The sequence below is a fragment of the Haliotis cracherodii genome, unplaced genomic scaffold, assembly GCF_022045235.1.
Source record: "Haliotis cracherodii isolate W230 unplaced genomic scaffold, xgHalCrac1.p SCAF_9, whole genome shotgun sequence".
NCBI lineage: Eukaryota > Metazoa > Mollusca > Gastropoda > Lepetellida > Haliotidae > Haliotis > Haliotis cracherodii.
In genome coordinates this window covers 32,578,618-32,604,507 of record NW_027266343.1, presented here as the reverse complement: position 1 = coordinate 32,604,507, position 25,890 = coordinate 32,578,618, and the positions used below count along the sequence as shown (strand labels likewise).

The window sequence follows — 25,890 nt, the reverse complement described above, 5'->3', positions numbered from 1 at the left end:
TTGACTCTCAACAAGAGAGTTCCTTTCTTTGACGTACAATTAGAGTAGGTGAATTACTACTCGTTAGCATGTCAATAGCCTGTAACTGAATTAGTCCGAGATTAGTAATGTTTTGCGTGGACGTAATACACGGATGTGATTGAGGACCCGCTTCGGAGAAATGTATCGAGCGAGTGTGATCATTTCATAATAAACTTTCGTTAATTTTGCGTGAGCTATTTTGGGCTTATGACTTTGTAAAGGATACTTAGAAATGGTAAATTAATATGCAATTACTCGGGAATATTCTACCTTGTCGCGATTCATAACTGTCATTTGTATTAATGATTTCAGCTCAGTGTAGAGATTGCATTAGCTGTAAAGCACGATGCCATTTGAGCCACTTGGCCACAAGAGTCATTCAAGCATATTCAAAGGTTTTACCTTGAAGAAAAATCGTTTATTCTATTTTTTTCCTTTACATCTTGAACAGTTCTGAGATAGTGGTATAGTTTCATATTCCTGTTCGTCTCAATGCCCTGTTTACAGTGGAGTCGCGTTAATCCGGACTATTGTTACCACTGCAGTGTCCGGATTAACGGGGTTCTAATAAATGAAACATTGGTGTCATAGTTTCGTATTTGTTTGTTTGTTGTATAGCGCCTCGCTCATCAATATTATCCAGCTATATGATTGACAATCATGGTCTGACAATCCAGTGATTGACATCATGAGCATCATCTACTCAATTTGAATATGATACCATGCATAAGCCAAGTCAGCGAGCCTGACCACCGATGCCGTTAATGGGATGATAATTTCTGTTGGCTCCCAGACTATACAGGTTAGAACAAACGATGTACCAATCGAGACTGCAATCAAGATAATGTGCTATGATATTGTGATGCATTTATGAATGTTACTCACGGTGCGATGCAGTAACTACACCCAGCATAGCAATAGCCTTATGAATGAATCACTCGGTTATATGTGATCATCCGGCAGTGTTATGGATGCGTTCTTTCACACATGCTATTAATATTACATGTTTCAATAACGACATAAGTGCATATACTTCCTTCTACACCGTGATAATGTGAAAGGTCACCGTGTGTAAATGTACGATTAATAGTGCTGAGATCACACGTGGCATTAATTACATAGTCGGCGGTCCTGTACCCAGACACCTCTTTTGAATCCCGGAATTCTATTCTCAAAATGGGAACAATGTGTGAAGTCCATTTCCGGTGTCCCCCGCCGTGATATTGCTTGAATATTGCTAAAAACGGCGTAAAACCATACTCACTCACGTTTTTGTTAGATGGCTTTTTTATCTTTTCGTTGAGCAGCTTAAAGTGACTGAATGAGTGAATATGGTTTTACGCCGCAAAAGCTGTATCACTGCATGGGACACCAGAAATGTTTGGAATCGAACCCGGATCTAGGCCTGAACGCTTTAACCACTAGGCCAACCCACCGCCCGTGCATTTTATAGTGGGTACTATTAATGTAATAGCGTGTTAAATTTAGTTTCCTCAAAACTTCATATATGTCCATTTGTTATAACACGTCCGTGTGCGAAATACGCATCAGTCGGAAAGCGCACGTTAAATCTCCAAAGTAAGTAAGTAAGTAAGTAAGTAAGTAACACATGGGGGGGGGGGGGGGGGGGCGGTAGGGTAGCCTAGTGGTTAAAGCGCTCGCTCGTCTCGCCGAAAATCCGGGTTCGATTCCCCACGTGGGTAGTGTGTGTGAAGCCTATTTCTGGTGTCCCCCGTCGTGATATTGCTGGAATGGTGCTAAAGGCGGCGTAAAACCATACTCACTCACACACAATAATACGTGTTTTTCTTACATACGTTTTCCATTAAAATTTTAGTTTTTTTTCACAATTTAAACGATTTCTCCATTTCTGAAACCCTTCCGTATTATCATGAACGCATTGATGAATAAAATACAGAAATTAAGCTCGATTAATGACAAATAATACACGGCGTGTTAAACCCATTAGGTAATATTACTCCGACAGGTCACGTGATGTATCTTTTGTCGCCGTTCAAACAGATGCTCAGTAGCTTGAAGGTCAGCATCATTACATTGGGTAACATGGAAGCCGATATTTAAGTGTGCACAGAGCTATCTCATGCATGCGTATAAGAAAAGGAAGACGTGGTATTCAGATTCAAGTCCGGCGCTGTATAGCTCTACTGCTACCACTGAAATGCCACGGTAGAACGCAACCGGTGTTGAACAACGGCCAATATGACGACTAATCTCCGTTACAGCACTCCACAAGAATACCCCGTGTAAAGGTACTAGAGTTATGCTAATTTAGGTTACCTCTGCCACATGCCTCCACAGCGGTTCTTACGCTAGGCTGGGACTGCACCTCACACGCCCTGAGTTCTTGACAAGTATATTCCTAGCTGTTTTCCAGTTATTATTAGTCGAAGTCGGAGAATAGCCTCACTTTACATTGTCAGAGCGTCCATCCTTCAAGAACTTCCATGAGTGGTATCTAATTCCTCCACGGCTTCCGAGCTGTCGGTGTGTCTGTTTAAGTGCTGTTTCCTGAAGGGAATATTGTCTTTCAAAGGAGTGTTAAGTGTTTCTACACGTCTTTTTATGTGAGCGGAGCTTCAAACCCTACCCAACCCAAAGGATGGCCTCGCGGTGCATATTCTGTATGCAATGGTGTGTATTCCAATGTAGCGTACACACATAATATGACTTCTACAAGCAGAATGGCAATTACCTCATTGGTGTGATGTAGACGGCAGTGTGTTGCCTCTGTCTTGATATGATTTGATAAAACTAGGAAAACATTCGCAGATGGGGAACTATAAAATGCGCCATTTGCTTCCTAATCAACTCAATGCAACACGGAAAGAGAGATTGTGTGTCTTGATTTCAAGTAGCTTTTCTTCTTTCCAGATGCGAAACCCGACATAGTGGCCTCCCCGTTATTGGAGACTGGTGTTTGTAGCACTGTGAGGTAAGGTACGTTCAACTAAAATATGTCAATTTTTTAAGTAGATTTCATGTTAAATGTCAACTTTTCCTTGATGGTCATGTTGTATCCAAGATTGAATGTCTAGATTACGTACTAATTAACCAACGATGCTTTAACTTCAACTGCCGTACTTTACTGCCGAGATATGTAGATTATTCACTGATGTTATTGGTCTTGAAACTATGTATCCCGGCAGAACACCTTCTGCAACATCAAGATGCTGCACCCAGTGAGATGCTGTTACACGGTGCCTGTGTACTAGCCAATGGTGGCACGGTAGCATCCACTGGAACATCCAGGGATGCGTATGTGGCTGTGGCGGAGTTTGTGGATGGTGACGGATGCAGGGTGCACACCCTCTTCTTTAGACCTGAGTATCTACCTGTTTCATTCCCCTATCATGTGGCTCGCGACTTGGGTGGTGTGCAACACTGCCACCACCCTTCCCTGTCCCCTGTCCCCTGCCCCCTGCCCCCTGGTTCTTGTAGCACACAAGTTGCAGTGCTCCCATACAAGGCCATGCTCTTGTTGCTTATGATATAACTATAGGAAACAATGCTCCTTACCCCAGGAATAACATAAACATTGACCCAATATTTGAATATATTGCGGTATGGGTGAGTGTATTTAATTTCAATATTAAATGAAATCTCTTTCGTCCAGGCAGTACCAGTCCCAAGATATAATCTGGATAAGTCAATTCTTTAGATTAACAGATCTTTAGTTCGGAAAGTTCTTTGTATATTTTTAGACTTTCCTTACTTGAGTATACGTCCGTAAATCGATGTTTCCGAACTAACGGGAGTCCACTGTTCAGAGGTGAATATAGTTCAGGTGCATGATGGCTCCATCTCATACATTTAGATCTAGACAGTCAGTAATATGACAAACTATGTTGTAGTAATTAAGTGACAATGCTATTGATTTACGTTATAGCTGACACAACTGCTCTTTTATCAAACAGAACTATTTCAAGGAAAATTCAATTATGTCCTTTGAGGAAATCGACAGAATATTACGACAGTCCCTGTTCCGTTCTATGGTGAATGAAAAAGATTTCTTTAGGTCCGGGTTTATTGATAACGCGTTGGAGAACGGTGTTGCACGTGTCTCGTGACACCGGATCTAGATCTGACAAAGACGATACGCCTTTCTTGCTGCGTATGTGTTAATGTCATCAGCACTGGGGAAGAATGTGGAATGTGCTGAAAATAGCCGAATTATTGAGGAGATATTATCAATGTGTGGACCATCACCCTCATTCTAGCGCTACATATGACATCGTGGCCATAACCAGATGGGCCATGCTGTCAGCGATCTGTTTAGCATGCAATTCGGTCAGTGACCTGAATCTTGTATAGAACCTGTAATAAAATGGGCCCTGGTGACTCCGGACACATGATTTCACGAATCGTACATCGGAACCCTTTTAATCCGGAAACTTAATATTCCAAACAAATACAGAGTTGAATACTCCCCAGGGAGCTGAGAATGAAAATCCAGTGCACACTGATCCATTGACCGGGATAATAATATTGCGTTTTGAGCTTCCTTTAAGTTGTGGACTTGGCATATGTTTTACATTTACGTCTATATGAGTTTACTATTTAGAAAGTTTTGCACTCATTCATTTTTAGCAGTATATCCAGAATCCGTTTGTGGTTTATCAGGACCTCATCATAACTAACAAGAGCATAGATCTACGCAGCTGGGATACGGTGACATCCATTAGCGAGCCTGACCACCCGATCATGATAGTCGCCTCTGATATATATATAAAAGTTCTCAGGCAAAAATATAATAATAATTAAATAAATGGAGTAAGATTGAACACAGTTTTAATATATATATAATATTTTTTATATATTACCTCCACACTAAACTTACCTTCATGCAAAAATGGGGTGGTGGGGTAGCTCAGTGGTTTAAGCGTTCGCTCGTCCCGCCGAAGACCTGGGTTGGATTCAGCCCATTTCTATAGTCCTCCGTCGTGATATTGCTGGAATATTGCTAAAATCAGCGTAAAACCATACTCATCCAATTATGTAAAATAAACCTGGTGGATATATACTGGGGATATCAGGAAACAACACATTGTTAAAAAGCGCACGGGAAAATAAACTATGTAGGCATCACACTATTGGGGAGGTTTCACGTAGCCTATCACTGATGTTCTGTGTTTCGTTTTTTTAAACTTAACAGTCCAAAGTTCAATGACTTAACTTAACGGGGTTTTTTATGTCACTGCTTGTGATTATTATAGTATATTCAGTACATGAATGTAATAATGATATAGAACACACATGGTTTAGAAAAAAACTACCAAATGAATGTTTTCTACCGCTCTTTCAGATACATTTGATAGACTTGATTACATCCTTACAGAAACTCTCCAGCTCACAGGCCTGGCTATACTATGGCCACCATTGCATACTACTCAAACGTCGTTAGGGGCACCCGATTCTTTCATATTTCCATAGCTAATCTGTCATGACAGTTCACGTTTCACGTCAAACACCATGTCATGCAATGACAGATTAACTATTTTAATATGAAAGAATCGGGTCGTCCTCAACTTCTTTTGAGTAGTATATATTTTCACGAATACATGAAATTGTTAGGAATTCCGATTGTTCAACTCTTTATTATATTCAATATGCATCCGCTCTTTCTATTGGCAATCTATTCGTAACATAGCAATAACTTAACTTTTGGAGACAATATGGTAATAGAGCAAACCTCCACCCCCACCCCCACACACCTCATATCCGCCCCGCCCTGCACTTCATCCTGTGCTTCAACAGTTGTGAACTTTGCACATTTGGAATCACGCCTGTTGTGAATGTCTTCTGAACTTTTTGTCAAAGCTCGCACTTTTTAAGATATTATGAGCTTGTTTGTTTCTTTAAATACCTGAGTTGTTGCGCAGCGATGGGCTGTCTAATGAGGTTATTTTGAAGGTGAGCGCTCGGTGGGAGTGCGTCGTTATCGTGAGTAGGACGAGATACATCATGTCAAATTACATAGACTGGGGAGCCAATCTCGTCATCAATGCCGGTAACGGTATGGGTTCATCGCTCCTCTAACTAAACAATGCAGATACGCAGAGTAATCTCGAAATATCAGGATAAACGATGAAATGCCTGTAAATCATAACTGTATTCCTGCCTCAGCATTGCGTTGTCATCGTTACTGTAGGAACTGAACCGACACGTCCATAATCATGGAACTGGAGGAAAATGTAAAATATGATATAAGTTATGTTTTATGGACAAACGCAGCTGTTTGGTTTTCATTGCCGAGAGCATACTGGTACGTTCCGATTGTTTTCGTCGTTACCGCTTCGGCATGTTTCGGGAAGACTTTTTTTGCTGGTAGTGTGTCGAACCAAACCGAGTGGAGGTGAGGAAGTGGGGAGGGGAGTGAGAGAAGGGGATAGAAAGAGAGGGGATAAATACAGAGGAGTAAGAGGAGGGTTGAGAGAAAACGAGCGTGATGGAGGGAGAAAAGGGGGTAGAAAGACAGGGGATAAATACAGAGGAGTAAAAGGAGGTTGGAGAGGAAGAGAGCGTGATGGAGGGAGAAACGGGGGGTAGAAAGACAGGGGATAAATACAGAGGAGTAAGAGGGGGGTGGGGGGAAGAGAGCGCGTGAGACATGGGATAAATACAGAGGAGTAAAAGGGGGTTGGAGAGAAGGAGAGATCACGAGGGAGGCAGAGGGGTGGGATAGAAAGAGACGGGCACAAATTGAAAGGAGGAGGGAAATAGAGAGGAGTTGATAGAAAAAGAGGGGGACAAATAGAGGAGTTAGAGGCGGGTTGTGTTGATGGTCTAGTGATAGCAATTACGCGAAAGGATAACAAAATAATCCACATGCATTTGTACACGCCGCAGGAGAACTTATTTTGATAACATTTAAAATTGCCCGAGCAACCATCTGATGTCATCTAAAATATGCTAAGTTTAAAACACGCCCTATGCTAAGGAACGTTATACCTCTCATCAGTAGTGGACCCGTATCCCAAGCGAGTCGAGCTGGAGCTATGATTTAACATAGGCCTACGGCATTTGTAGCACTATCGTCGCTTTGCGAAACCATCCTGAAGCGGATTCTTCTCGAGGAGAAAGGACAACAAATCCTGTTGTCACTCTTACCATTCCAGTGTTAATTAATTGTGCCAAGTTCAAATGTTCCATAGGTCTCAATTCATTTACTGCCGAGAGGTATATAATTTGTTTGTTTTTTTTGGGGGGGGGGAAACCTTTTCGCTTCTTATAAAATTCATTAAAACGTCAAAACCAGAGAACAACCAGTCTCGATTATCCACCGAAAGAGGCGCAAATGGAAAAGAAAAAGCTCGCGACTCTTTGGGTAGCCTGGTGGATAAAGCCTTTGTTCGTCGGTACACAGGTTCGATACCCACATGGGTAAGATTTGTGAACCCCAAACTTGATGTTGTTGGAATATTGTTCAACGCGGGCGTGTACAATACTCACTTACTGACCAGCCTTCTTAAATTCCATAATTTTCTTGAATACATTGTACTTGTCCTGAGGACGCGTGAAGATCCGGGGTAGAATAGGTCTTCAGCAACCCATGCATGCCGTAAAAGGCGACTATGCTTGTTGTAAAAGGCGACTAACGGGATCGGGTGGTCAGGCTCGCTGACTTGGTTGATACATGTCATCGATCCCAATTGCGAGGATCGATGCTCATGATGTCAATCACTGGATTGTCTGTTCCAGGCTCGATGATTTTACAGACCGCCGTCATAAAGCTGGAATATTGCTGAGTGCAGCGTTAAAAAACAAACAAACAAACAAACAAACTTGGCCTGAGTAAGCAATTGTCCAATGGCGGCATTAATATTCTGTGTGTGTGTGTGTGTGAGTGAATGTGTGTGTCTGTGTGTGTGTGTGTGTGTGTGTGTGTGTGTGTGTGTGTGTGTGTGTGTGTGTGTGTGTGTGTGTGTGTGTGTGTGTGTGACGTGTGTGTGTGTGTGTGTGTGTGTGTGTGTGTGTGTGACGCGTGTGTGTGTGTGTGTGACGCATGTGCGGTAGTATCATTACGTCACATGTTCTTCATCACCTTGTTCAAAAATCTTTTATGAGTTATTGTCAATGCATGTTTGTTTACCTGACCGTTTGTTGAAATCAGAAACTTCATGCACGAGATTGTCCTTCCTGGATAGTATTATTGTGTCAAATATGATGTAAAATTCCGGAATTTTCAAACTGAAGTCATCCAAAAATCAGAAGCCTGCCATGGGGGACATCCATGTACTCGTGTATCACCTACGCATTCTCTACAAAGAGACGGGGCGGTCGGGTAGCCTAGTGGATAAAGCGTTCGCACGTCACACCGAAGACCCGGGCTGGATTCCCGACATGGATACAATGTGTGAAGCCCATTTCTGGTGTCCCCCGCCGTGATATTGCTGGAATATTTTTAAAAGCGGCGTAAAACCATACTTTCTGAAAATACTTTATGAGCAGTTTCACTCAACTTTGGATAGAAAATTAAATTAACAGAGACCTTGGCAATTGAAATGAATTACATCTGATAGGATTTGATAGAAGTATAAATAATTTACCATTTACGATAAAAATTGTGATTAAATTAAATTCCTAAGTTATTTTTGTAAGATGCTTGTCGCTCTTGTACCATAGTTCAATTTCCCACTGGAATTATGTAATCTTGTTTCCATGGAAATTAAAAATTACACAAAAATACAAAATATTTAGTGTCAACGGGCATCCCTTAATCCGCTGATGTGTATGACATTCTTCCTTTCTTAAATTTCCACACCACGGTGATCAAGTGAAACGAGAGGCCTTCCAATCGCCACATAGCTGCGTGCCTTTGTTGCGCTAGAACTCAATGTTCGTGGGATAGGCCCTGGTCCCTGGTTTGTCGGCACCATACGCAGGCTGGGCGAATTCTCCAAAGTCTTAGACGTGCATCACTTCGGGTTTTCCCCCCACGGGAAGCTGAGACACCGTGTAGTTACTGCAACAAGCAGCCTAACATCACTCACTCCACACAAAGCCTACCGTCCTCAGTAATGTTTAATCTTCTAGCCACGGAAATTCCAACGATTAAAGACATTTTAAAACATCACACATAAAAGGGTTCCACTAAACTTCTTATCCACCAGTGTGTGTACAGTTTACGTTGCAAGAAAATAGTATCCGAAAACAGACCGGAACCAACCTAATGTCACTGTCACAAATGAAGTTAGAAAAGTTTCCATTCGGACTCATGCTGAATATTTTTTTTGTAGAAGGTCGAAAGGATGAAACGTCTCCTAACATGCTTTCTGAATGTTCATGATTCTGAAGGAATTCACCTAATGTTCTCGGTAATAATCAGGATCATTGTTCCTGAATTTAATGAGGCTCGGTTAATGTTCTTGGTAGTAGAAAAAAACTCCACTAAACGTTCTTGATTTTTAGAGGATTGATCAATGTATCTAATTTTAAAAAATCTCGGTTAAGTTCTTGTTTTTGTTTTGAAATTTAAAGTCCCTGTCAGATGAGGTTGTCTAACGTTTACGAGGGGGTTCACATATTTTATGTTCTATTAGGCCTCCAATGTTCTTGGAGAACGGGTGTCCCTGTCGTCTGAGGCGCCACAATTTGCTGTGCAGAGTTGCGTCCCTTGGGCACGCCAGGAACCTAATATTGTGGTTTCGAATCCCGGTTCTCCCCGATTATGTTTCTTGGTTTGTCAGCACCCTACCCGTGCTCATGGGTTACACCACAGTTGTAAACGTCTGAGACCTGCATCACTTCGGGCTTTCCTCCCCCATTAAACAGACAGGGCGTGATATAACCGGAATACTGTTAACAGCGGCGTTAAACCCAACTCCCTTGCCCACACACTTGTGTCATTGTTTCGCTAATCGTATAAAAGTACAACAAATATATGAAATTTCACAGGTTATAGTCTAATTACGGAAATGACTGGTATCCAGAATTGTGTTTATGAATACGGTAGTACATCACTGTTGGTCACACATCCGGGTAACCCTGCGGCCCATGGGAAACAGCAGATGTAATAGTGAGTTGGATTTAACACCGCTGTTAACAGTATTCCGGTTATATCACGGCGTGTCAGCTTAATTTCGGAGGAAAGCCCGAAGTGATGCAGGTCCCAGACGTTTACCACTTCGGTGAAACCCACGAGCACGGGTATGGTGCTGACAAACCTAGAAACATAATCGGGGAACCGGGATTCGAACCCACAATCATAGGTTTCTGGCGTGCCCAAGGGACGCAACTCTGCACAGCGAATTTCGGCGCCTTAGACGACTGGGCCACCCGTGCCCAGATGTAATGGAAAGTTGAACATACGTTTATTATTTCCTGTGTCTTATATCCAGGTTAACCGATGAAAAGAAAACGTTGTAAAGTATATAATTATTTAATGTCATTATGTCAATATTGCTGTTATATCGATGTAGTTTAAAGTTGTCCTGGAATATTGCGAAAACGGCATAAAACCACATTCACTCATTTGTTACTTTAAGCCGCTCAATGAATAGTTGTGTGGGCATATAACCAGAAAGAGAAGTCCCTGATGGGAGTGATAGCTTTCAATCAGCGTTTTGGTTTTGTTTGTTTATCACCGCACTCAACAATATCCCATCTGTATGACGGCGGTCTGTAAATAATCGACTCTGGACCAGACAATCCAGCGATTGACATCATAAGCATCGATCTACGCAATAGGGATACGATGACATGTATCAACCATGTCAGCTAGCCTAACCACCCGATCCCGACAAGCATGGGCTGCTGAAGACAAATTCCAACCCGGATATACCTGGGGTGGATCACCTGCTGGTCCTATCCGACTGTTACAATTGATTTCGTTATGCGTAGAGTCTAAGGTATGGCTACTCGATGTGAATAGTGTTTTCCCTGGCATCTCTATGTGAATATCGCTTGCTCTGGAATCATGATGTGAATATTGCTTTGCCTGGCAACTCGAGGTGAATTCGCGTGCCCAAACATATCGAGGTGAATACTGTTTTCCTGGCATCTCGATGTGAATATCGTCTTCTCTGGAATCACGATGTGAATATTGCGTTCCCTGGCATCTCGCTGTGAATATTTTGTTCCTCGCACCACGAAGAGAATATTTCGTTCCCTGGCAATCCGAGGTGAATATTGCGTTGCCTGGCAACTCGGTGTGAATACTGCGTTGCCTCGCATCTCGTTCCCTGCGACCCGAAGTGAATATTGCTCTGCCTGACAACACGGAACTGGGATCCGCTAGTCGTAAAGTAAAGATTACCCTTTGTCTATCGGCACATTATTCCTGCTCGTAAGTTTCAAATGATAAACTCAAACGACCTGCACATCACATGGTCTTTCACCAACATTAGCCTGCCACGCCGTGACATATCTGAAACGTTCAAAGTCGACTTAAAACAACTTTCTCACTTACTTTGAACAACTACATTATATAGGTTGTTTTGCGGTTAACCTTTGGAAACGCATCTGTCTTGTAAGTTTGCAGCCACTATTTCATCTGTAAGTGTGAGGCTGGAATTACTTCACTCATCACATGAAAGCTTTTCTCATCTGTTTTGTCGGTGGAGAGATGAAAGGATGGGGACATCAGCTCCGTCTTTCATCTTGATTTCCATTGTCAGGAACATTGCAGCTTCTGGGATGTCGCAATGTGAACATTATTAGGCGACAGTCATGCAGGTTTCGCTCTGTCAGTTGTATTGTCAGCAAGAAGCCAGCAATCTGCTCTGTTTCGTGTCACTCATTGTGACAAACGACGGAACCGGAAGTCTAACCGGAAGTAAATGTCCTTCAGATGTGCCATAGCACATTCAGAGAGTTGCTTTACAAGAGACAAGAGTTAAGTATTTGAACGCTTGCAAGATATCAAACTCTTCAATCGGAATTGACGTTTCAAAGCTTTTAGCCTTTCCAGATGGCTGAGCAGACGGAACGGTTTGATCATCAACTCTAAAGAAGCCGTTATTGCCCAGAATGTCCACGTAATTAGAAAGCATTTCTTACTGGAGTCTTATTGTCAGCGTTTGGTTACGAACAGAACGTCATATTTCTAGACCGCCTCAGTGGTCTAGTGGTAGAGCGTCCGCCCGGAGAGCGGAAGATTGAGGATTCGATCCCCGGCCTCGTCATACCAAAAGCCGTTATGAGATTGTAGTTCTTGTTGTGTATTAAGGGGCTAACAAAAGGACTGGCCGGCTCGGAGTCAGTATACAGTGTCTGACTGGTGTATTCATGTTAAACTGCGGCAAAGTATCACAGTAGGCCAGCACTTTAAAGTCGGCATTATTCAGGACACACACGCATGCACGTCGCAATGTAAGTGCCATAACCTTCGACGCGACGCCAAACCCCATTTCACCCCATATCAACATGGTAGTATGTCCCAGGATTCCGAGCACCCCTAGCTTGTCGTAAGAGGCTAGTCGCGTGATCAGACTCGGTGACTTGACTGATTGTTGGTCGTCGTGCCCCAGTAGTGTGGCAGATGTTCATTGTCTCAGCCACTGGTTTGTCTGTCCCGTCGTGTCCCTCTGGAATATTGCTAACTGGTGTAAAACATCCAATCACCCTTTCTTCTCATGGAAATTGTGGGAAGAATACCTAATAATAAGGATTCTTACAGAAAATATACTTATTATCAGTGTCTTGTCTCAAGTTGTGTCTGTAGAGAGGATAACTATATAACTATCTGCACACCCATGCACGAGGTGTAAAGCAGGGGTTACTGGGAACCTCTTCTGCCCCGGTATAGACGCAGGGTGTCAAGCATGTTGCACTGACGACCTATTCTGCTCCGGTATAGACGCAGGCTGTCAAGCATGTTGCACTGACGACCTATTCTGCTCCGGTATAGACGCAGGCTGTCAAGCATGTTGCACTGACGACCTATTCTGCTCCGGTATAGACGCAGGGTGTCAAGCATGTTGCACTGACGACCTATTCTGCTCCAGTATAGACGCAGGGTGTCAATCATGGGTTACTGGGAACCTATTCTGCCCCGGTATAGACGCAGGGTGTCAATCATGGGTTACTGGGAACCTATTCTGCCCCGGTATAGACGCAGGGTGCCAAGCATGGGTTACTGGGAACCTATTCTGCCCCGGTATAGACGCAGGGTGTCAAGCATGTGGCACTGATGACCTATTCTGCCCCGGTATATCCACAAGGTGTCAGAGACAGGATACTTGGGACGTATTCTACTCCTGTATGAGGATCAAGCATGGGATACTTGGGACCTATTCTGCACTGGAATAATCGCGAGGCGTCAAGCATGATGTATAGTCTGTCTTACAGACGCTGATACAAATATATCAACTAGAGCCCATGCAAGTCTATAATGTTTGGCAAGTCTAGATTACTGCAGTATCAGGCACTGGGCTCCCTTTTCATTATATTTTTATTAAGATAACTTAACAACTGTTTTTTCTGTACGATATGTTCATTTTCAGAGACTATATGTTAGTCTAGCATGAGGTACTGTGAACCAAGTTTGCCCTGGAACACACGCGGGTTGTTGTTTTGTTCTTGTGAAGTACACAAGCCCTTGCCACGGATGTAGGGAATGATTCCTTGGTGTCTGTCGCATCTGCACTCAGTCGGTCGTCGCACCTGTGCCAGCGACAGCATGCGCTCCACGGGGACGTTTATTGCAGTGCCACACTTTTTTGATGGCATTGCTCGGGATTTTAGTAGCCGAGTCCCAGACACAAATAACTTGCATTGTGGCAAGTAAGTCCTCCTTTATTGGTCACATCAAAGCTTTCGAGATGGCAGACTTGCCGTGAGGGTGGATGTGCTAATTACCCTGTCTTGTGGACAGGCCAACTCGGGAATGACAGACTTACTCAAGTGTTAGCCGCTTTGTCTCTCATTCAACGATTTGTCTCCCTTTGATCTCAGCAGGGGGCGCTGTATAGGCAAATCATTTGACAGGGAAAATACCTAAGAGAAACAATGATTGTCCAGAACAGACGTTTGATAGGTTGTTATGCGTGTTTGTTTCGTCTCGAAGGAAGATAAGGATCGGGGATAGCAATAGAATTGTGATTATTCAGCTAAGCACGTGCTATGCTTCTGATTCGCTTTGACAAGGAGGTCATAACTTAGAAGACCTCAGGAAATGTCCGAGAATGAATGAAGAGTTCGACTATAATAAAGTATTTCTGTTATGGTTCATGACCATTTTTATGTCCACTTGTCAACAACACCCAATAATATTAAATCAAGGGACTCCAAAGAGTAATCAAACAAGTCTCAGTCATAGTTTAAAGAGGACTAGGTTGGTGGGGTAGGCTAGTGGTTAAAGCGTTCAAAGTCACGCTGAAGACCGGGTTCGATTCCCACATAGTATATGTGAAGTCCATTACTGTCCCCGCCCTAATAATGGTGGAATAGTGCCAAATGCGGAGTAAAGACATACTCAATCAGTTAAATAGGACTAGGTTCTCGGAGGATTACATTACCAGGAAGTTTGATTCAGATCTTTCAAACACCACTTTCCTTCATTGCCAAATCAAATTCTAGGAACGTGTTAACAGTGTGTTAGTTTCACATAAAACACTAATTACGACGTCTAGACCTTGACTGGGAATGATTTCCAGACCGTGAACATCGTTCCTCTTTAAATTAAACGTTTGTGTGTAAAGCAAGATGTTCAAAGTTACTGATAATTTCAAAGAAAATATACCGATGTGTACTTGATGTCTGGCAAGAACGCAAACCATGTGTAAAGATAACGTTTTCTGTGTGTCAGGAACCCTGTCTTGTCACCAGCATATGTGTTACTCTACCAACCACTCATATCAGTGAATATAGACATGCCAATCAATATACCAAAGCGTGTCAGTTTTCTAATATGATTGTTCTCATACCAGCTGAAGGCTCTCTCAGTAGTCTAGACTTCTAATCAATTTTTTTGCATATTAAATGTTTCTTGCATAGAGAGAGGGCACATGTTAGAAATATTACTTCTTCATATGGTGTTGCGGGTCGATCAAATCATTACAGTTAGCAGTTCTCGGTGCCGTATTACAGGAAGTGACATATATCTGAGTTCTTAATATAAGTAAGGCCACTCACACTGACTATTTGTTTGACGTAGCTGCGCCTGATCTAATGAGTGAGTTTAACGCTGCATTTAACAATATTCTATTTATATCACGGCGTGTTAGCTTCATGTGGGAGGAAAAAGTGATGCAGGTCTTAGGCGGTTACCACTTTTGTGCACGGGTATGGTTCTGACAAACATAGAAACATAATCGGCGTGAACCGGGATTCGAACCCACAATCATAATTTTTACAAATGGTAATTGTGTATTTAAATATTTGGCATGAGTTTGTTATTATATTGCAACAGTATTCCGACGAACAAAAAATATATTTTACGGCCTATATTTAACCGGGTTATTCGGCAATAACTTATGCAGAGAACGAATGAGGGATATACATTATTTACAGCGGGTCCTGGGATGGCGCCCTGGCTGATATAATATGTATATTCAAATTCAATTTATTTGTCCGAAATATATTCAAATTCATATTTTCCATTCCTGAAACTTTGTTAAAAAGAACGAAAAGACGACAAATCCAAATATCATTGCAAAAAAAAAGTCACATATTGTTCACTGCAGATGTTCACAAAATAGATGAACGTTGTATTCCCCGTCAATAACGCCCGCCGAACATAAAGGATGTAACAGAAAGGATATCTTATTCATGTGTATCTGTATTTATATTCATGAGTACGTTGGTGTTATATTGGACAGGGGTACGGGCCGCCACGATACGCAGGTTCGAATCTCGTATTGGCCCTTATTACAATTTTGTGGTTTGTCAGCACCAGAGCATGTGTTTGGGTTTCACCATATTAGTAAAAATCTAGTACAGTAAACTACGGTTATAACGAACTCGAAGGGACCACTAACTTTAGTTTGTTATACCCGTAGTTCGTTATAAGCATATATACAGCATAACTATAGCAAATAGTCGGGACAAAAAAAATCAGTTCGTTATATCCGTCAGTTCGTTATAAGCGTGTTCGTTATAAAGGTACTTTACTGTATATTAAAGTGTGCATCACTTCAGTCCTTCCACAAGCGTCCCTTGGGCACACTTAATTCTGTTGCGGTGATAGGGTGGCCCTGTCGTCTTAGGCGAGGCAATTCGGTGTGCAGTGTTGCGTCCCCTTGGCACACACAAAATTATGATTGTGGGTTTGAATCCCGGTTCGCCCCGAATATGGTTCTAGGTTTGTCAGCACCATACCCCTGCTCGTGGGTGTCACCAAAGTGTTAAACGTCTGAGACCTGCATCACTTCGGGCTTTCCTCCCACATAAAGCTGACACGCCGTGATATAACTGGAATACTGTTAAAAGTGGCGTTAAATTCAACTCACTCACTCACCCTCCACAAGCATTACGGTGAAACCCGTGATGTAAATTACATAAGGTTTGAAACAACGGCAAGGAAAACCAAATGTACTCCACAGAACATTTTTAAAGTATTTGAAATATTCAGGTTAAACGTTACGACGGGCCCAATGTATGGTAACTTTGTGACCGACGTCCTCCGTCTGTGATAAAACGTTGTGTCTCAACTGAAGCCTGAGGCATTTGTGGTTACCTTTCAAGAGATAGTGAAGGTTTGGACAGGGAGACGCTTAAATGAGGGCATAAAGTGATTAATATGGGGTTTACCCGGCCCCCTGGGTTTTGATGAACGGCACTTTAAGTCCATTGGTGGATTAACTGTTCTCCGGGACATGGACGTGTGGACGTAGATGAAGGACACATGACAAAATATCTGTCACCTGTCGAAGTTTGTTCCAATTGTGTGTGGCTGGGGAAGGACAAGCAGCTCCAGTGGCCAGTGTAACCGCCAGTTTAGTACTGTGTCAGCACTCTCCAGCCTTATCACGATTATCTGAGCATTTCTCCCGTACCTCTCGATGGTGATGTGTACTGATGAGGGGGCCATACTGTACAGTGGCAGCTGCAGATGCTGCTGGGTTCAAGTAGAGCAGGAAACTGGCCACTACATCATCAGGTTGGATAAGAATTATAAGACCAGGATAGAGGAAAATACCGATGTTGTTCATTTTGGCCAATAAGATCTGTAAAGTTTATGAAATTAAACATTATGAATTATCCGTATCAGATGCGGTCAGGTCATATTGTCATAGGTGTGTGTGTAGGTGTGCGTGCGTGCGTGCGTGCGTGCGTGCGTGCGTGCGTGCGTATGCTTGTACTTTAGTGCTCGGCCACCGAAATACCATGCCTCAGTTTAACATGATACCCCACACAGACACAGTCTACTGACTCCGAGCAGACCAGTTCTTGTTTTATCCCCTCAATGCCGAGCGCCAGGCAGGGTAACAACAAGTACCATCTTTTAACGTCTTTTGGTATGACGCGGCTGAGTATCAAACCACCGACCTTCCGCTCTCCGGGCAGACGCTTTACCACAAGACCACGAATTGTATTGTATTTGCAGTGGAACATGGTCAACTCGAAGTAACGTGAATGAAAGAATTATCCGTACTTCGAGACAAGCGGAGTGCCGAAATTAGGACATGTTATAGATATGGATTGTGCTAGGGCAATATCTTAACGTCCTAAGCGAAATGTGGACACAGAGAGTTCGTCTTTTCACTCAGTCTGTATATTAATATCGGTACTTTGACGGATTTCTACATACAGACGGCCAGTGCGATCGATATTACAAACTGGTAACCACATTTCTAAATTGGAACATTGATAAAGGAGAAGAAAATTATCCCTTTCTCCATCTAATTATATGTTTGTTTAATAGGTTGTCAGCTTAGACAGGGTCACTTTGATCTTTATGTAGATGGAACGTCTGGTGATAGAAGACCACGACGGCAAGAGTCGGTAATATGAACTTGATTTGCAAAAATAGAAACCGAGTTAGCCAAATTAAGTTACACACATGCCAAATATAGAAGTCATTTGAACATGTTCTGACAATTCACTGTAGATTGAGATGAGTGATGACACTCCTGGAGTTTATATTCAGCACACGCCTCCCCTGTCGATTTGAACAACATCCACACTCCTCAACGGGCACTTTCTCACAGACATATGAAAATAATCAATCAGTCTCACTGCATTAATAACCAATAGGCTTTAGAAAGTGAAACGATTTTAGACGCCTGCAAGTGATTCGATTGAGTTAGGATTTATTTCAGTTAACCTGGCACTCCCTGGGTCTATTAAGCCTCCACACTTGCACAATCCGTTTCACCATATATACCAGATTGTTATGCTTTATTGATAAGGGGTGGGTAATTGCCAGGCTTGTACACTCTTGTCAAAGAGATTGGACACGTTTGGCACATGTGATCATCTTCGTTGTTTGATTGGGCACGAGTGGGAAGTAAAAGATACCTGTTTTTCCCCAAAAGTCAGGATGAAAGTCTATAATTAATAGATAAGGTTTCTTCTTGACAGCAATACTTGGGGAAAACACATTACGTTGGAACACGTCATCGTCTAGATTTCAGTTATTCATCACCAGCGCTGTCCATACTCGTTAGCCATTTTGTCCATCCGATGCTCATTTGACAATGTCAACCAAGATCTCATGTGTACAGTTGGCAATAACCGTAGCTGGTCAGGTTTCCCGGTGTGCTTGCCACGGCAAAGAAAATGAGCCAGTATTGGAGTGAGTGAGTTGCGTGTAACATCCCCGAGACTGATTCTTGTTTTGTCAGCATAATGGTTTCGTTTGCCAAGGTTGACGCCAATCGTTGACTGTTACCATTTCGGAGTGAGTGAATATGGTTTTCCGCCGCTTTTAGCAATATTCCAGCAATATCACGACTGGGGACACCAGAAAATGGGTTTCACACATTGTATCCATGTCGGAAATCGAACCCGGGTTTTTGGCGTGACGTGCGAACGCTTTAACCACTAGGCTACCCGACCGCCCCTACCATTTCGGAACTGGTATGTTGCCGAGCGAGATCATAAAATGGGGTTCAAACCCTGCAATCGCTATAAGGACATGGATAATAAAGACTTGAATATCTGTATTGGAGAAACGAGAACCATCATTTAGTAACAATCACTATAAATAATACCTCATTCCTGGCTGTCCCTCTTGAATATCGTGTCTGTCCCTGTTGATAATCGTATCTAAATTTACGGCGCATGGAGATGCATACCCTGTGGAGATTATGGGTTAGAATTGGTCCCCATGCTGGTCGTAAGAGGTGACTTAATGTATCGGGTCGTCAGGCTTGGTGAACTGGTTGATGGCGTGTCATCGTACCCCGACGGCGTAACCCGATGCTCATCATGTTAATCACTGGATTGTCTAGGTCCAGACTTGATTATGTAAGAACGCTGTCATATAGCTGGAATATTGTTGATTGCGGCGTTACACAACAAACAAACAAACAAACTCATGTATATCATATCTGTTCCTTGACTGAAATTCGGGAGTGGTCGGACGGCGCTGGGCGTTGATTATCCCCTCCCGGCCCGGACTCGACAAATTTATAGGCCGCCGTGATATTGAACGGATATCTTTTACTGCGACGTAAAAACATACATTCTTGCGCTGTATTTTGAAACCTCTCGGGACGGAATATGTCTCAAATGTCCCATGCTTGTTATAAAACCCCGTAAAAATGCATAACACGGTTACAGTGTGCGACCTTGCGTGTCATCATGACGTCGTGGATCGCCATTCATGCTATCAACCACCCGACCATTCCAAGGCCGCCGTGACATAAATGTAATATTACTGATAGCGGCGTAAAACAGTATTCATCTTTTGACACTCAACCTTCAACAAAACGTGTAGGCTCTATCCATCACCGAATACATATGGAAAGCTGCAGATTCGATTATTTACAGATAAATATTGCTGGAATAGTGCGGAATGCGGCGTTAAACAACCAACAAACGGACATGGTGGCCATTTGTAACACAGATACGTGTGTACTGTGTGTCTGTGTCTGTATCGGTGTCGGTGTGTGTGTCAGTGTGTGTTAAAAATTTTCAACTGAGTACATTCAAGGAAGGACCGGAAGAACCACGACGCTTCCGATGCCTAGGTGTTGTAAGGGATTCAAAGGATGATCGTGTAGATGTTGTGTTGACAACTTCTGTCAATCGTTGTTACGTGCCACAGTGCTCGCAGTGAGAAGTCCGTCGAGCCCATATGTCCATTCATTGACCATAGAAGTAGCTTCCAGTTTCCAGACTCAGTGTTTCCGCAAGAACTAAAATGCTTTTGATAACGAGAATGGCGTTCATTGATGCTGGTTAGAATGGTCAGTTATTTTTAGTTATGTTTTCACAATGTCTTTCATGCTAACCCTGATCGTTTTTCAACTGTCATATGGGCTACTTAGTCAAGTTTAGCTATTGAATGATGCAATGCTATGTGTGTTGACGACAGGTGGCTGGTGTCATGTTGCACTCAACACAGAACAGACAGCAGCCCTATTTAACACACGGATGAGCTATAGACCAGCATATTGTTCCCGATACAAGGTTATGTATATGATTTAATAATCATAATTCTACAAAGGGAACACACGAGTTTCAGAGGAACCAACACTAATCCCCGCATCAGCACCTCACACTCCACACTCCACGCTCCACGCTCCACTCTCCACTCTCCACACTCAACACTCAACACTCAACAATCCACAATCCACACTCCACACTCCGGACTCCACATTCCACACTCCACAGTCAACAATCCACACTCAACAATCCACACTCCACACTCCGGACTCCACATTCCACACTCCACAGTCAACACTCCACACTCAACAATCCACACTCAACACTCCACTCTCCGGACTCCACATTCAAAACTACACAGTCAACACTCCACACTCTACATTCCACACTCCACATTCCACATCTCAAACCCTGCACTCGTTTTTTCTCCATACGCCAAACACCATACTCAATTTTTAATACTCTACATTCGATATGGCATACTCCATACACCGTTCCTAAATGTATTCTATACCCATACACCGCTCTCCATACTCCTTACACCATATTCCATACTCCGTACACCATACTCCTGAGTTCACAATACACACCAAGCTCCATACTCCATAAACCAAACACCGTCTTCTTTACATTATACCACATATTCCATTTCCATACTATAGTTACCATACTCTATGCACCATTGTATGTCCCATAGTCCTTGCCCCAGATTAATAATGATAAGAATCATGTCAGACAATAGATTCCCCAACCCTCACTCATCCTTCAATCCCTTATATTTACCAATTATAATGGGGCGGGCGTGGTTTGATTAACGTGGAGGGTGTTCATGATATACTTGCATTGTGCACTTTTGCACACATTTATTCGTCTAATGATCCTCTTGTGGAGCATGGCAATACTCATGATAAAAACAAGACATTCCGCAGTGTTCTTAAACTTAACGTCAATGTTGATTTTGTTGATGGTTCTGTACTGCTGGACGGTACAGAAATAAGTGTCAACCAAGCGAAGGGCCATATCGAACCGGCCCAGAATCATGTCAGGCAATAGATGTCACCACTTTTGGCGTGGTTTGATTATCGTGGAGGCTCTTCGTGATAGAATTATATTGTGCACTTTTCAACACATTTATTTGTCGGATGATCCTTTTGTGATCAACCAAACGAAGTTTCATATCAATCGGCCCAGACCTAGTTTTTCAAGGAGAGGCTATCTGACCGACCACTGCATCGAGTGTACGTGCAGTGTGATGAGAAGATCAGCAACCCTGCAGAGTCCTTCGTTTGGATGTAGTCGGCTGGCCTGAAAAGTGAAAAAGAGGGCCTCCTGTTTTGCTGCTCAGGACCAGTCACTTCCAACTCGAAACCGTCAATGTGTGATTTAGCATGAAATTGTAAATATGAAATGTCGATTATGCAATGAATTCAATGAGACTGTCCAACACATTGTCACTGGATGCCCAGCTTTATCTCAAACGACATGATGGAGTGGCATGATCATTTTATAACTGTCTTCTCCATGCTTGTGGTTTTGACGCAGAGGCCCATCCATGGTACGACCCAGAAAATGTAGAGGGCGTAATGGAAAATGATGAATATAACATTCTTTGGAATAGACCCGTATACAGCCTCATACTTATTCAGGCCAACAAATCTGATCTTGTCTTTTTTTATAAATACAATGAAATCATTGATATCATTGAATTCTCTGTCCCTTTTGACACACATGTGACAATATTCAGGAATAACATGGCATATATGCGCACTCCGCTTTCGAAATGTCACGCTTGCATCCCAAGTACCAAGTTGTCCGACTCTTTATTGTTCTGCCCCACTGCCTTAGGTTTGGTACCTCCCAATCTGTCGACTGACATTGGATGAGTACCTGGGTTTGCTGCCAGGAATACAGCCCTTCTGACAATCTGGGTAATGCAGGAGGCTGCAGTGTTTGAGAATCTTCACATTTTCCGAAACCTTTTGGACGGGTTCGACCAGGCAGTGCTTCCTGGGATAAGTCCCATTCGCCAATCAGGACGTCCTCCAATTGTCAACCTGTGTATCCATTGAGAGATGTGAATCAATAACCGACCCTAAATCTTCTACTGTTCCTGACAATGGAATGGTTTCCTAGATGTTTTGTGCCAACTAACATTGCCTCAGCTGTGTCATCGTCCAGCTTCAGTTTGCTCTCCGTCATCCAAGGCTTCATGTGTGAAGCGCAGTCTGTGGTTCTGTGCTTCACATACGGAGCACACCCACATGCAACACTACAGCCCCAGTAGCAGGTAGAGAGACCTGACTTCACACACTGAGCACACCCACGTGCAACACTACAGCCCCAGTAGCAGGTAGAGAGACCTGACTTCACACACTGAGCACACCCACATACAACACTACAGCCCCAGTAGCAGGTAGAGAGACCCGACTTCACACACGGAGCACACCCACGTGCAACACTACAGCCCCAGTAGCAGGTAGACAGACCCGACTTCACACACGGAGCACACCCACGTGCAACACTACAGCCCCAGTAGCAGGTAGACAGACCCGACTTCACACACGGAGCACACCCACATGCAACACATACAGCCCCAGTAGCAGGTAGACAGACCCGACTTCACACACTGAGCACACCCACATGCAACACTACAGCCCCAGTAGCAGGTAGAGAGACCTGACTTCACACACGGAGCACACCCACATGCAACACTACAGCCCCAGTAGCAGGTAGAGAGACCCGACTTCACACACGGAGCACACCCACATGCAACACTACAGCCCAGTAGCAGGTAGAGAGACCTGACTTCACACACTGAGCACACCCACATGCAACACTACAGCCCAAGTAGCAGGTAGACAGACCCGACTTCACACACTGAGCACACCCACATGCAACACTACAGCCCAGTAGCAGGTAGAGAGTTAACAAGCCAATCTCGACTTCTGACCAGGGGGGGGCATCCATGTCGTTTGTATGGAGGTGGAGGTGGGGGTTGTGGCAAATCTATTTTACCTCCAGCTCTATCACGCCCTGTAACACGCCCTGTAAGAGGCGACTAACGGGATCGGGTGGTCAGGCTCGCTGACTTGGTTGATGCAAACCATCGATCCCAATTGCATGGATCGATGTTCATGATATTAATCTCTGGATTGTATGGTCCAGACTCAATTATTTACAAACCGCCGCCATATATCTGGAATAATGCTGAGTGCGGCGTTAAACAACAAACCGACCAACCAATTACTTTTCGCATAATACTCATGAATGGTATGCGTGTTTACACTGTTGTTCAGTCATACCAAGATACCAGTCAGTTATACGAATATACCAGTTATTTATGGGACGATTCCAGTCAGTTATACGAATATACCAGTTATTTATGGGACGATTCCAGTCAGTTATACGAATATACCAGTAATTTATGGGACGATTCCAGTCAGTTATACGAAGATACAATTCAGGTATTGGAATATTTCAGTTACATATGGAGAGATTCCAGTGACTTATAGAAATAAACCAATCAGATATAGAAAGATAGGAAACTTAATGAGTTGGTCATTGGTATTTAAACAGATTCTGAATTTATCTATATTCATTAAAATTAAGGATTAATATTGTCGCTTGTAACAAATTAAGATACTTGACATGTGTTTAAGTATTATGACGATGTTTGTTTGTTTCTTTTTACTAAACACTGAGAGTTGTTTTCTTTCCACACTGCAGGTGAAAAATCATATGTAGCTAAGATAAACAAAAACAGATATGAGCGTTCCTCGTCCAGTGACGTAGCATTTCAGGGCGGGTGTCTTGATGAATGTCGATGGAAGTAGACGTTTCTCGCTTTGTTGAAACAACGGCCGAGGATAGGTGTTGACATGCCATGGGTCTTAATCGGAGCGGATCCTCAAAGATGAGTGTCGCAAGTCTGCACAGCAAATCGCGATGCAGTAAACCTCTGCATTATTAGCCATTGGCATGAAATGGTCCCAGATGCTCCTTTTCACCAGACTTTCTTTCCCTCACTTTCTCATAAATTTACAACATTTGAGTCAAGAAAAGATCAAGTTTTCTTTAAAATCCGGACAATGCTAATAAGCTGGGAATTTAATATATAAACCGGACATATCCAAACTTAGTTAAAATCGTTTTTTGTGGCATGTCTCAAATACTTACCACAATATTGAGAACCATTTTCGTAAGTTTGTAACCTTACAGAAGTCTGCTAATGCTCTATCTTTTCTCCATCAACCTTAACCTGCAATTGGCTTCAGCTGACGTGTGATGGTCCACTGACACCTCATCTTGCCTTGTGAATACATTCTACCAGACACAGCCTATCTGCACTTAAAGCATAGCTCATATCTGAAGACCATGCACGACCTAGTGTATTACCAAAGGCCTTATTAATGCTGGAGATAAGACTTGGAGTCATAGGAATAGGCCTTGGATTCCTGTTGTCAAAGGAAGGGATTTACGGTTGATATGCACGGGTCTGTGGAACCGACTGTGGTCAATATATACAGGGATTTATCCACTGCGCTTTATAGCTATTTACATCCATTTCTTTTTCTGACAGCGGTTCCATAAGAAATAAGCCGACAGATCTGCGTATGATGTTGAAAGTGTTCTGACATTTGTTCTTTGAAATCGAACTTTGATAAAAATTGGTTTAAGATTGGCTCTGGCATAAGTTTGTCTTCTCCAAATATCCATATGAAACAAAGAATGCCCACACATAGAGTCTTATGTTACCTTGCTATTTGCTCCTCAGAAATATAAACCGTATGACTTGATGCTTGAAATATGTCTGGATTTACATAGGCTTCCTTTAGCCCCTTAATGCCGTTTACAACAGTATTTCACTTAGATCACTGGAGTGCCAGATTGATGGTTCATGTCATGCAGTTCCCAGACGCTTGCCGCTTTGGTGAAACCCACAAACGAGGGTATGGTTCTGACAAACCCTGAAACATTACCAAGGCGAATCTGGGGTTCGACACTACGATCATAACATTCTGACACGCCTAAGGGACGCAACTAAGCACAGCGACTGACAGTGCCATAGATGACTCGGCCACCCGTACCAACGAGCACCACGGTGTGAATAAAGCTTTATGAGGTGGTATTCACGGTAGGAATAAAGCTTTATGGGGTGGTATTCACAGTGTGAATAAAGCTTTATGAGGTGGTATTCTCGGTGTGAACAAGGCTTTATGAGGTGGTATTCACCGTGTGAACAAGGCTTTATGAGGGAGTATTCATGGTGTGAACAAGGCGTTATGATGTGGTATTCACGGTGTGAACAAGGCTTTATGAGGTGGTATTCACGGTGTGAAGTAGGCTTTAGGAGGT

At 43.0% G+C, this 25,890-nt stretch overlaps 1 protein-coding gene across 7 annotated transcripts in view; it reads left to right on the top strand.

The window, feature by feature from the left end:
* The window catches only part of LOC139452837 (5-hydroxytryptamine receptor 4-like), a 118,095-nt gene that overhangs the window by 69,921 nt on the left and 22,284 nt on the right, over positions 1 to 25,890 (top strand). For 3 of the 7 annotated variants that reach the window (XM_071234464.1, XM_071234468.1, XM_071234467.1), the window contains one exon: positions 2,914 to 2,979. The gene's annotated coding sequence lies outside the window, so the exon portion shown is untranslated. Of the gene's footprint in view, positions 1 to 2,230; positions 2,292 to 2,345; positions 2,674 to 2,913; positions 2,980 to 25,890 lie in introns of those variants that run through there. The other 4 variants (XM_071234469.1, XM_071234465.1, XM_071234466.1 and 1 more) reach the window with 4 other exon arrangements.